The sequence below is a fragment of the Metopolophium dirhodum genome, chromosome 6, assembly GCF_019925205.1.
Source record: "Metopolophium dirhodum isolate CAU chromosome 6, ASM1992520v1, whole genome shotgun sequence".
Lineage (NCBI taxonomy): Eukaryota > Metazoa > Arthropoda > Insecta > Hemiptera > Aphididae > Metopolophium > Metopolophium dirhodum.
Genome location: NC_083565.1, coordinates 17158128 through 17171663, shown reverse-complemented (window position 1 = coordinate 17171663; position 13536 = coordinate 17158128). Strand labels below are relative to the sequence as shown.

Genomic DNA, 13536 nt, shown 5'->3' with positions numbered 1-13536 from the left:
TACTTAACCATGGCTAAATTAAATATCACATATATTCTATATTTTTGTAAAACCATTTTTAAGGGCTATTAAAATCTTTAGTAGGTACAGTGGTATATGTATAAATTTTAATCACTCTAAAAACTATTCGTTAACATTTTGATTTATTCGCTATATTATATCAAAATGTTTAAATAAATTATACTTTTAAAAATGTATAGTAGAAAACGTTGATTCTCATCTAAAACATTTAGTCTGTCTCGTCACAGAACACTTTTTAAATCATCTGAAAATCGAACTATTTGAAAATTCGGTCCATAAATATACCTACTTAAAAATTCTAACAGTAAGAAAATATATATATTCTTTATAAAAAAAATAATGGAACGAGCATGCTTGTGCCACTTGGTGAATCACTCAGTATATTATATATTATGAGGGTTAGTTATTCACTTGTTCCCGTGAGCATACCGTTTAAAGAATTAAGCTAGATTAAGGTATTCCTCTGAGTATCTTTTAGTCTTATTGAAATGGATACTTGAGTGATATACATCATCCCGTCAGATATTTCTGAGAACTATTATAATAATATTGCACGTATAACGTACATATGTACCAAATTGTCTATAGAAATGTTTGAAACACGCTTTGAATATAAATAATAATTGGTCAGTTTATTTTTAGTATAAAAGGTTTTTGAATTGTACTTATATATTTAATATATTTATTTTTTATTATTTATCCGATACACGGCGTGGTTCTGTGCACGACGTCCAAGTGCGAATTCATGTTATTCATGATTATACATAGGTATTTTTTTTTATTACTCACGTGTCATTAAAATATATATTCGACCGCTATAATGGACACTGGCTGCGCGGTGACGTATTTGCATAACAATAGCGAGTGTATACATATTTTGGAAGATACTCGGCTGCAGTTGCAGGTTCGTCGTGACGGACGCCGGAGGAACTTGTCGAAGTAATACAGCCGTTTAAAATAGCGTGCTTCACGATTTTTCTATTGTCAAGTCACGTAATAGTTCGCAATCACTGCAGCGTACAGCTACGTCGACGACGACAACGACGAGTACTATGCACTAGGTATAATGTAATATATATATATAATATACCTACGTATATATAATAATATTATTATTGTAAAAGTGGATGGGTATATTATTTCGATCGGGGGGATTTATTTCTTTAGAAATTTCGGCAAACGATTCCGACGACAGTGTATAATAGGTATGACGATATTATATAATACTTCACGATTTGCTGCAGTTATTAAGGCAGCTATGATATCAGCACGTCCCAAAAGTACCGTATCAGTGTATCTCCCAACGCGTCTCGTCCGTGGCAAATCAAAAGATTTGAACGAGGATTTTTCAACAGTAATCTAATAGTCTATACAAAAAAAACGCCTATCTAATGTCATAAATAAGAAAAAAACATCTTTAAATATATTGTATATTTGTATACGGCTTTTGGGGTACTGTACCTATCTATTATTAGAATTACACAATCTAAATTATATTATACGTAGTTAGACATGCAGATAGTCTATGGAAGGTTTGTAAGTGAATTATAAGTACGGAAAATATTTCGTTTTTAACTATGTATATTATTACATATTATTATGTTTGTAGAGTACCAACATTAATAATATGTAATATTGTAATAATATCTTGTATATAGAGCTTATTGTGGCTTTCACGTGCCATTAAAATAATGATACGTTACTGCGCCAGACAATAATTTATTGTTTGTATTACGCAGAGGTGTACAATATATATTACACTAGGTAGGTATATATAAAATAAAACAGCAGCAGCAGGGCACTGCAGTATCCTTATATATATATATATAGGCGTAATTTAATCGTCTTTTCGTTTTGCCTGCCAAACGTTGATTCGCGATAAAGGTCATTATAATACCTATAATCTAATCGAATTCAATTCTCACTGCTCGTGACAGTCAAGCATGCTGTATGCCTATATGCGAATATTATATACGGTACATCGATAATCGATATAATATTATATACAATTTGTTATATATCTATATAGTATGTAGTATATACTCCATCATCGGTACATAGTATGTATATGACAGTACTCACATATATAAATAATTACGTATATAAAACGCTTATTAAAAATACCTAAAAAAAAAAAAATACTGACGGTTCTCGATACTTATTCATCTTTACGGTCTAGTGATAACAAATAGGTATACATCTTATCAACAATCAAAAACCACGTACGTACGTAGGTAGGTATTAATCAAACATAATTTTATACAGCTTTTATGCAACACAATCGGTGCATTCAAATTATTTAATAGATACGCGAGGACAGTTTTTTTACGTTCATGGCGTCAAAAAATAAAAACATATTTAAAACGGGTTATGTATATTTCTCACTCTATAATCTATATAATACCTATTTATATACCTTCGTGTTATATAATTTGCGGTCAACACCTCCGGTATAATAATTCACGTAGTATCTGAGGACTGAGAGTGGCAGACGATGAGACACGTCTGCACTCTGCAGCAGTGGCCCATCTGAAGCCCTATACTAACTAGCCGGAAGGGGTAGAGCGGTTACATTTTTTTTAAATTTAACTCTTGAAACTATATAGATTATGGACGCTTGACTCCTCGATTTTTATTATTTTTAACAGTGATATGTTGATTACGGTTTTATTATTTTATAGATATGACAACAGCAATCATAGTAGCTCACACAAAAAAATAAGGTACACTCTTGACAAAGGGCCCGCACCCATCATCGTCTCTTTCTCAAATACGCCATTGCAGTTCTCCGGTGGAGTTTTATTAAAATAACATGATATAGGTAATATTATGCGTCCTTTTGACCGGCACAGATCGAGCTGAACACCCATAATAATATAATCTCAAGCCGCAGCTGCTCAACGTCGTTATAATATTCGACACGTTTAAGACGCTTGTCATCGTCTACCATTATGGCTGTACGCTTGTATTATTATGCTTAGCGAATACATCGAGACGAATTCCTAATTTGATCCGCGGGATATATTCAGGCACCCTATACACGGGATTCGTTTCGATTTGAACCGCTGCACCGTCGTTGCGTTTTGCGACGTTTGAATAAAACATCGGGCGCGCAACAGGTATATCACATATATATTATATATGTATATATATAATACTATATCATATATTATACCCACCCGAGTACGTATAAACTAGGTATTAGGTATAATATTGTAATTGTATTATATATAAATTGTATGATTATTATGTACCTACTATGCGACTCGGCGTTTTCCTCCGTGTCGGAGATCGATATCGATCATTATATTATATTGTACAATAATATAATATTAGCTAACTGCGTGCGTATTGTCCATTGCATAAGTCCCGTACATAATATTACGCATGTTATAATATTATTATTATTATATACTGCAGGTTTGCGTCGCCTTTGTCGCGTCGTGGTTTCCAATAAAATATTATAATTTATAATATGTACCTACAGGTTGATATTTTCTTTCTAATGTAAGACACCGACACTCTTCCCTGTAGAATTTGAAGCAACATATTACACCGGTCTGACTTACATAATGCTTGCAAGATGTAACACTGAAATATTTATTTTATTTTTTTAGTCATGAAAATATTGTTAGGTTTTTATAATTCAAAATATTAACATATTTTATTTTACTGCATCTTTTTTTTGTATTCGAAGATAGATATTTTTCTCAAAATGTCGATGTTTATACAATGGCGACTTTCAAACATCCAACATCAAAGCTTTTCTTATATTATCTAGGTATGGTCTAAATTGAAAAATATTTTAAAAGGATTTAAATGTTTAAGTTACTTATCCAGTAAATACATACCAGGAAATCCCTCTTGGGCCTTGACGAATAAAAAGTAAAAAGACGCTGCTGTCTTGACTCCTGACTTAAAAATATTCCTTTTCGAAGTTTGAGGGTTTCCACGTCAGTATATGCCTGTCTCCACGTTTGTATTCATGTTCTAGATTCTGAGCGGAGCGGTGAATGTATTGATTATTTTACAATGAAGTGTGGTTTTTTTAAATTTTAAATTTTTGTGTCTGTCCCTACCGTTTGGGCAGTATGTAGTATATAGTATATAGTCGATAGGAAAGTGAATCTAGGTGGTGCATTCGGGAAGTCAAAATTTTAAATTCCCAATAGTTTTCAAAAGCGCCGGGGAAAACAGCATAAAAGTTAAGGGAAAACAGGAATTTTTACGTAAAATCGGTTTTTGGCCAAATCGATTTTGGTTTTTGATGTAACTCTAAAACAAATAACCGTATGGCGTATATACATGAAATTTTCAATGGTTGTTTTTTTTTTAAACAGTATTATTATTATGAAGGTATTTTGCTAAATAAGTTTATACAAATCAGACATTTTTAGAAAATTTATTATTTTGTTGTTTGCATCTTCGTTGGGTCCCAGGATTTCGGATAATTCTTCAGGCAGATTGTTTTTTCCCAGAGGTCTTCGTATTTTAGACAATCAGTGAGTATGTGTTTTACTGTTATGCGTGTTCCACATGTGGTGCAAATTGAGGGGCTTTCTTTAGCCATTAAGAACCCGTGGGTGAATTTTGTGTGTCCTACCTTTTCTTAGTCTGTTAAGGACTGTTTCATTTTTCCTGTTTTGATTGTTTATTGGTTGTTTATATTAGGGTTTTATATACACGATGACATTTTAAACATATTTTGATTTGTTTTGAACTGTTTTCGGTCATTTTTAGTTTCCAATTTTATTAGTTTTTTTTCTATGAATGTCAATAAAATGTTATTTGTTGGGTAAAAAAGCTTAGAAATTGAATACAAAGCTCTTACTAAATTTTTAACATGACAATTGAAAATTAAAAATCTAAGATTTTAAAATGTAATAGGTACAAGATTGCTTATAAGTTTGTCTATCTTTATCAAAATAAAAATATCTATAAGAAAGTTTAATTTAAGCGTTTGAAGTTCAAATTTTTACAACATTGGATATTCACTCGATTTCTCAAGTAGCGATTTTCTTATTTTGTTGTAATTAAAAAACGAATAACCACGTAGATATTTGAAATGTATATCATAAGTTTATTTTATCAATTCATATTTTAATAAAAAAGTCATAATTTTATAATATTAATTTAACTTACCGGCTACCCTATTAATAATAAGTAATAACAATATAAATATAATATAAAATATCCACACTGACAAACCGTCTCCGCTCAGAACCGTATTTCGTATACAATGATATTATATCATTGGATTCAAAAATGAATTATATAATTCGATATTATTTTAATACAAGGCTCCTTATATATTGTTACTTTAACAGTTGCAAAATATTAAAAATACATTGGCATAATTTTTTTTAATAAGCATTTTAAGTTCAAATGTTGACAAAATTTATCAAATTTAAAATTTAATAATTATTTTGTAGTAAAAAATGTATAAAATGTTCAACTTTTATAGCTAAGGATTGAAAATTTAAATCAGGGTTCCACGTAAATAGGCTACTTATATATATATATATATATATAAACTACTTTATTCACAATTATATTATTAAATATACTTAGTAATATATTACTATGATATATCATATGACATATAGGCTAACAGTTAGCGTTAGCCTAAGCCAGTTACTGGCCGTATTCGCTCAGAATCATTTTTCTTTTACAATGATATTATATTATTGAATTCAAATCTAATACCATCCATTACAGTGACTCACTTGTAACCTACTGCACAGCAGAACGACACCCACTTGCCCACCTTTTTTTATTGTATATAATACTGTATAGTTTATCAGTCTTCGTGCGGCGTTCATCGTAACAGGTAGTGTGTACACCTATCCCGCTCGCTTATCTTTACCGTCGCGCGTGTTTATAAATCAAAGTTCAGTGTATGGTGCAACATGGCAAAAACCAATACTTCCCAACATTCGGGCCACAAACGTACTAGTAGCGCGGCCCTGTCTCCGCGGCTAACCAACAAAAATAGATACACACCAATCGCAAATTATGAAGATCAAAATGTTGATAACCTCGAAGAAGAGGACATGGATCTCGAAGAGGTAAAACAAAAAATTCCTCCACTGTATATATATGAAATCGATGATTACATTAAGTTCCTTGATAAGATCACACCTATGATAGTAGACAATTTTAACATAAATAATAAAAATGTATTCTTGAAATTAAATCTAACAACTGTCGACGACTATCGTACAATCACCAAATACCTATCTGAAATTAAAATAAAATACCACACATATCAACTTCCCGAAGAACGAAATCTATCAGTTATAATCAGAAACATGCCAACTTCCATCCCTGAAGAAACAATATTCAAGGCCCTTGTTGAGCTAAAATTCAATGTCACATCGGTCACTCGTCTCCAAAACCGTCACAAATCCCCTATCCCAATCGTAGCTGTCTTACTAGACAAATCGGAAAAAAATATTTTTTCACTTGATCGCCTACTACACTGCGTTATCGCAGTTGAGAGCCGCAAAAGCGATTCGTCCATACCACAATGTAAAAACTGCCAACGCTTCCAACATACAAAAAATTTTTGTAATCTTCCCCCTAGATGCGTCAAATGCCTAGAAAACCACCATTATTCTGAATGCACCAAAGACATAAACACCCCACCTACATGCGTCAATTGCAATGAAAGTCATCCTGCTAATTATCGAGGTTGTAAAATTTATAAGCAAATTAAAATTAAAAATAGCTCCAAACGTTTCAGGAACGCTCCTAAACATATAATGAAATCGAGCAATGTAAACGATAATAATAATACCAAAACCCCAGCCTATACTGTCGATCACATAAATACCCAAAATCAAGACCCAATCCAAATAACTCAAAACTTAAGCAACACTCCAACCTACGCCGAAAAAACAAAAAATAAAACTAATCAACATCAAAAAGAAGAAATCAACAACTCAAATATCACTAACGAGCTTATAAAGTCATTAATGCCACTAATCAGCTCACTCATCTCACAGATTATTAAAAAAGTTATCGAAAATCTACCAGCTCTATTAAATAATATCAATGTCGTTTAATAATTTAAATAATATTAAGCTAGTTATCATAAATTGGAATGCCAATGGAATTAAGCAAAATCGTAACACATTTGCAGCGTTCTTATCAGCACATAATGTCGATATCGCGTGCGTAAGCGAAACACATCTAATCGCTAATGACAAAATTAAATTTAATGGGTACACCACTTATCGCAAAGATAGGCTAGCGGTACGACCATCAGGTGGTGTCGCTATAATAATTAAAACAAAAATTAAACATCAACAATCATATCTACCTACATTGAAAACTCTTGAAGCAGTAGCAATATCTATTTCAATAAATCACTCAATCACAACAATAATTAGTGCTTACCAGTCACCTAGCTTTCAAATGTACACAAATGACTTTGACAAAATATTAAATAGCTATCAAAGAATTTTGCTAGTTGGTGATCTAAACTGCAAACACACGACTTGGAACTGCAAAGTTACAAATGCAAACGGACGTAAATTATTCAATTATCTCTCAAACAGTTCCACGATAATGTGTGCTCCAGATACACCTACCTACTTCCCATATGATCAAAATAGAAATTCTGATATATTAGACGTAATTTTACAAAAATCGATTCGTTTTTCCATTCACCAAGAACCACTATATGAACTCGATTCAGACCATTTGCCTGTAAAAATTACAATAGATGCATCTCTATCATTTTCAACACCCACCCGTAAACTTATCACCGGCAAACCAGATTGGGAAAAATTCAAACAACATATCACTCAAAATCTAATTATTCCCAAAAATATTTTGAACATTCCCAACGCAGATAATGCGGTAAAACATTTACGCGAAATCATTTGCCAAGCGGCCGACACATGCACAGCAAAACAAAACACGATAACAAATTACAGTCCTAATCAACTTCCCCATACAATATTAAAATTAATTAAATCAAAACATCAAATGAGGAGACTCTGGCAAATACATAGACTACCGCAAGATCGAAAAAAATTAAATTATCTAACAAAAAAGGTTAAAAACTCACTCGAAGAACACAGAATTAACTGCTATCAAAAATATTTATCTACAATCCACCCTGCTGACTCTAATTTATGGATTGCAACCAAAAGATTAATCAAACCGAATACCAATGAAATCCCCCCCTTAAAAGCGGGAGATGCTTATCTAAATACAGAAGCTGATAAATGCGAATTGCTTGCTCATACTCTCGAAAATGCATTCACTTTAAACAGCTCACAAGATAACTCTACAAACTATCTAGTCCAACAAAAACTTAATGAGCCTGATATTCAACCACAAAATATTTTACCATACTCAAGCCCCAACGAAATCTTAAACATAATCAAAAAATTACCAAAAAGAAAATCACCCGGACACGATTTAATCACTAATACTATCCTAAAAAATATTCCCAAAAAAGCGATAACATATTTGTCCATCTTATTCAATTCCCTAATAAAAATTGGATACTTTCCTACAGAATGGAAATTGGCCACAATAATACTGTTCAAAAAACCAGGTAAAGATAATTCTAATCCCAGCAATTACAGACCTATAAGCCTACTGTCCTCAATTTCAAAAATATTTGAAAAAATTATTCACTTAAGGCTTACTAATTACTTAAATGCAATAAATGCTATCCCTCATTTCCAATTTGGATTCAAATCAAACCACTCCACTGCTCAACAACTTCTGCGACTAACGGAGCATATAAATGATGGATTTGAAAAAAAACTACATACAGGGGCAGCCTTCTTAGACATAGCCCAAGCCTTCGATCGGGTCTGGCACGACGGACTTTTATATAAATTAAAAACATTAAACACTCCAACCGCATTATATAATCTAATTAAATCCTACCTCTCCGATCGCTGCTTTAAAGTTCGAATCAACGATACTACATCGGGAACAAAACAAATTAACGCAGGAGTACCACAAGGTTCAAAAATTTCACCTTTACTTTTTAACTTATACGTCTCGGACTTCCCTACAACAAATAATACTGAAGTAGCACTATACGCTGATGACAGTGCTATATACTCAAGCGCCAAAGACACCGAAACAATAACCCAAAATATTCAAGCCCACCTGAATGAAATTCAAAAATGGGGAGATAAATGGAAAATTATGTTAAACCCTCATAAGAGCACTGCGGTACTCTTCTCCAACCGACGCCCGAAAACTCCTGGTAACTTAAATTTGTGCGGTAATAATATACCTTGGTCACCTAAAATAAAATACCTAGGTGTAGTTCTGGACAGAAAATTAACTTGGAATCCTCATATCACCTCCAAACTACAACAAGGATACCAGAGGCTAAAAATACTATACCCATTGATCAACCGACAAACTGCTTTAAGCTGGAGATGTTCTCTTTTATTATATAAACAAATACTACGACCGTTACTTCTATACGCAGTCCCTGTGTGGGGAAATTGTGCAAAAACCCACATCCACAAAATACAAGTCTTCCAATCAAAAGTTTTGAGAACCATTTCTAATGCTCCTTGGTTTGTACGAAATGATGCACTTCATAAAGATTTTCAGCTACCCACAATAACAGAGTACATAAAAAAATTAACTATCAACTTCTTCGATCACATCAATTATGCTCATAGTGCGAAATTCTATAAACTAAGTGACCCACCTTCTGTACGCCGACTCAAGCGTGGACGCCCACACGACCTATTGTTATAACTATTATTTATTAATATATTATTATTTTTGTTTTTTTTTTTTTTTTTCTCTTCCGTTTTGTAAATACTTTAAAACGTAGTCGATAGTTTCTATTTTTACTAATAATTTTTCTAATTATTACTAATTGTTATATTTTTTCCAAATGTTAAAAAAAAAAAAAAAATGTATCTAATCACACTAAGTTAAGATGACATATGTCAGTAAAACTTTATTTTAATAAAAATAAAAAAATACTGTATAGTTTAAAATATTATTCTGGAAAAAATGTATCTAATTTACTTATTGTACAAAAAGATTAAAGATTGCAAATATTTCTTATTTTGTTAAACAATAATAGAACAAAAAAGTTGGTTGAACAGAGTAGAGTGATTTGGTGGACAGGATGCTTATAAGTTATAAGTTATAACTTATAAGCAATAAAAAATTGTCTATATTCTATTATTACAATCTAACTAACTTAGGTACCTGATAAAAAATTAAAAACTCTCTGTATGGTATAAAAAAACAACGGGGTTGATGCAAACATTGTACGATTTAATAAATATTTACATCTAAAACACAAACATTTGTCAAAAAACTTAGGGTCTTGCGTAAAATATAATACGTAATACGTATATATAGAGTTTGTTTTAGGTATATACAATATGTAATGGCGGTCTCAATTGTTTTATTGCGTTCGATAAGGTGTAATACCTTGGCGTGTATATACTTAAACCAGCTGCTCATAGCCTCTCATCGTATATACATTGGACATCGTGACCGAAATAGTCATTTCAAAAATATTAGCACGCAACGTATATTAAAATTCGCATAATTTGTCATGTTTGCGTTCAATAGTAATTTCGAACATTGCAGTGTTGTTATGTCATCGTTTCGGAAGGACTTCTGCTGCTGCAGGTGCGTGAAAACCGATTACGTGACAACGCGATAAGCACGTATAGAGAAAACACAATTTTAAAACATTTGAAGCTATGAAGTGTACCTATTTAAAATAAATTTCCGCAAGCTTTTTATTTTGCCAAAGTTTTGGAAATCCGTCAAATATTCAAATCAACCGCCGCACAGAAGTATAAAAGACAATTTTAGCTGGCTAAAACTGGTATTTTTAAAACTAAAAAGTTATTGTTTTTTCATAAAAAAAAATATATTTTTAAATAGTTATCAATTTCCTTTACAATATGTATTTATTTATTTAAATTTTTAAACGGACAATAAGCACAATGTACAAAAAAGAGACAAGATCGTATTGGTTATTTACAAGTAACAGTCGTACAATAACATTATGTAAATAGTATAGTTAAAGATAACATACCATGCAAATAGTAATCACAAAATATTAATAACATTTCATATAAATTTATTATATATCAAAAGAGACTATTAATTTAACTGTTCGCTGTGGAAAAATATTTGATTGTTATAGAAAATAGGTGTTATACAATCAGATGAGTTTCAGCATTTCAGCTAAAAAAAAATAATTGTTTTAGAAAAGAATCCCATCGCCGTGTTGCCCAGATACCTATAATATAATATATAAATAATAATACATAATCTATAGAAAAGTATAATATAATAAGAAAATATTCGTAATTCATAACAAAATAATATTTTTGAAAAATTATATTTCTTACTAATTTATATTTCGGTATGTAAAGCGCATTTCGGAGCAAAATATCCAAATGATTTTCATGAAAAAAAAATGCAAAAAAACGCAAAAGGCTCCGGGGAGATTCGAACTCCCGATCTCCTGTTTACTAGACAGGCGCTTTAACCAACTAAGCCACGGCGCCGCTGTACTGATGCTAGGAAATATTAACAATATATAGTATTCAAATACAAATCGCTCTACTATACATTAGTACGTATCATTGAGTAAGTAACTGTAATAGTCACTAATAATATATGTATTATATTTGAATTCAATGTCATTGATAAATTTTTACATATATTGTATTGCATAATAACATTGTAAACATAATAATATGGGTTTTGTTGAAAAATGTTTTGTAATGAATTTAAACTGTTTAAAATAAAGGCAATTTTATGGAATGTTCACTAGGCGACATTAAAATATAGAACAAAAAAACATTTATAATTTGTTGGTTAATGTCATATTTAGTTTTTTTATTTCTATACCTAGGCATATTATAGCACAATTTTGTAATTTAAATAAACACTGTATTTACCTACCGGCTACCAACAAATTTGAGAAATAGAAATAAAGATTAAAGATTTTACTAAAGACTGTCTATTTAGTATTTAGTAGAAAAAAGGAATAATTAAAGTCTATTTACCAAATTATTATTTTATATACCTACCACATTAATTTTGTTCTGCATTTTATGAAATGTAGGTACTAGGTACCTAACCGGTAACTCTACCTAAACCTACCTACTATAACGTTTATATTATTTTTCGAAATTATAATTTTAGATACCTAATATTATATGCACAATACCTAATAAATTAATAAATAAACTTAATTAGCATAATACCTGCTCTAACTTGTTTTATTATTACCTATTTAAAATCAAAATAGAAATATTTTTTAAAACATGGTTTTTATGAGCATATTTTGCATTTATTAATTCATTTTTGGTGCATAAATGCACTTTTTTAAGAACATTCGTGACTTTAAGTGCGCACCTACGTAATATAAATTCGAGTTGACTAATCACATATTCACATGTTAAAGGTATTCGGTAGGTACCGTGATTTTCTGTTTTTGTCTAACTCACACGTGACATAGGAGTTTAGACTGGTTCTTTGCCAAACATACCAATTTATGGTTGGTTAATAATGGTTATAACTGTTATATTATATTATTATATTATGGATGAGAATATGAGATGTGAATATAGAATTATGTGATTGACATAAGTAAACTCTATTTTTTTTTTTTTATAACATGCGAAGACTGATATCAGCTACCTACAGATCACAGTATCTATATAATATATATTATTATTATTAAAGTGCATTAAAGGATTATATAGTTATATGTCGTATATACTATATATATATATCTAATATAATTGATCAAAAACTTATGCTTATGTAAAAATATATGCTGCCCCTGACTTGAAATTCTGCAGTGCACGCCTATATGAGATACAGGTACCTATATCATTATTTATATATAACTTGATCACCTCACAACGGTCCGCACTCCGTGGTCATTAAATTCCGTTGAATTGTGAAATCATTATTGTGACGACATAATATACATCAGTTAAATTATATTTTCATCTACGATTATAATATTATAATATGTACTTATACATCATACACGGTTTTACGGAGTTTTTATCAAACGGACGACCCTCGCGTAGTCGCCATTGTATAATATTATAATTTTAAGAGAATAAGTCGACGCCGTGACCCGTTAAACAGCAGGATAAAACAAACATTGGTAGAATACCAGTTTTGTTTGCTATAGGCGATTATAGCATCACTTAATCACTATAATACTGTACTTATATAGGTAGTAAGCATCCATATTGATTCGTTTCGAAAACGCAGAATTGGAGCTGGATTTTCGCGGATTTATGCGAAATAATAAATATATTATATTATATTCGTTCACATATTGTTTATTTTCTTTTATTCAGGTATTATTTTAGAATTCATAAGCGTAAATAGAGAAGGATTTAGGGGCTGAGCCCCCCCCCCCCAAACATTTCCTATAGTTAATGGATTTCGTAAAAACGAAGACAAATTTATTTGATAAACTATATAGAAGATTGTAATAAGAAAATTGTTCGT

The 13536-nt window shown here is 31.1% G+C and overlaps 1 protein-coding gene and 1 non-coding gene across 2 annotated transcripts in view; one reads left to right on the top strand and one right to left on the bottom strand.

Annotated features, from left to right (window-relative positions):
* Window positions 1–13536, top strand: part of LOC132947042 (dual oxidase maturation factor 1) — a 71123-nt gene that overhangs the window by 3683 nt on the left and 53904 nt on the right. The window lies entirely within an intron of this gene.
* Window positions 11488–11561, bottom strand: Trnat-agu (transfer RNA threonine (anticodon AGU)). The gene has a single exon. It is a non-coding gene; the product is annotated as a tRNA-Thr (tRNA).